A 1352-nucleotide genomic window follows, 5' to 3' on the forward strand; every position below is an offset into this window, starting at 1 on the left:
CTATATTCTAATCGTTATAAAAGAGTAATACAAGTTATAAATTTAGCTTTCCTCTCTCTTTAAGTAACGGATATTCTTAAGTAAAGATAAGAGTAACAACTATGTTGGTATTTAATTTTTGACATCCTCCGCCCCGAACAAAGAAGACGCTATTTCAAGTGGGTATAGTAACTGAATTGGGCGCTTCAAAACGTTTTGACCATGTAGCCGGATATCGCAAGCCCTAACGCGGCCATCTCTTCCTTGATATGCTTGCTGCACAACCGCTAGTTTCCATTGCAGCCGAGGTTTATTGTCATCGTGTAGCTACGGGTTGGACCGCCTCTATTTTGGTGTATGGTACGGAGTGCGCTTAGATATTCTGTACACCATCTCTTCATATACCGCCTTATTATAGCTTGTTGTCACGTCTTTGTCAAGGAGGAACTATCGCTTTTGAAATCTGTTTGAAGTAAAAGAGGTGTAAAGTTAGTTAAAAAATGTGCTGGAGTTAAAGGCTCCAAATCGTTATGATCGCTGCTTATGTAAGTCAATGGTCTTGCATTGACCACACATTCAACTTCAGTTAGTAGCGTTGCCAATTCGTCTTCGGTCAAATTCGCTTTTCCTATTGCTTCAGACAATCTTTAACGATTTTTACCAGGCGTTCCCAAAAACCGCCCAGTTTATGTTTTCATGCGCTGCTAACCGCTGTACTTCACTATTGTTAAAAAGATCATTGTTTTTTTAACTCAATATCCGTTCGCTTAAATGTCTTAGCATTATCCGACATTATTGTTGCTGGTGCACCGCGTCTCGCAATAAACCGCCGTAATGCATTTATACAGCTGTTAGTTGTCATGTCTCCAACCAGCTCCAAATGAACTGCTCTAAATGCAGCACACGATATTAACATGATGTAAACTTTTCGCCTATCGCCTTCAATCTCTGCTTTAACATATAGCGGTCCAGCAAAGTCAACTCCAATAGTTTCAAATGGTCTGCTTGTTTCTACTCGTTCGCGTGGCAATACTGTCCACTTCTCGGTCGCACTTTTCCCACGTAGCCGTTTACAGATAACACATTTATGTAGACAAGATTTTATAAGCGGGCACGCTTGTACCAGCGAAAATGTCTGTGAGCTAAAACTGTATTTACGCCTCCATGCATTGTTTGTTTATGCGCTTCCCAAACAAGCAAACTACTTAAATGTGAACGCTTTGGTAATATTATTGGGTTATGATTACCATATACTTCCGGTGGTAGCCTGCTAGTGAGTCTCAATATTCCATCGACTAGAACTGGATTCAACGATAAAATTTTTTAATCCGCCGGAATTGCACGCTGGTTTTCTAAGGCAACCACTTCTTTTT

This window comes from Rhagoletis zephyria, unplaced genomic scaffold, assembly GCF_001687245.7.
Source record: "Rhagoletis zephyria isolate East Lansing unplaced genomic scaffold, Rhagoletis_zephyria_1.1 Rzeph_scaffold_00984, whole genome shotgun sequence".
Taxonomy (NCBI): Eukaryota; Metazoa; Arthropoda; class Insecta; order Diptera; family Tephritidae; genus Rhagoletis; species Rhagoletis zephyria.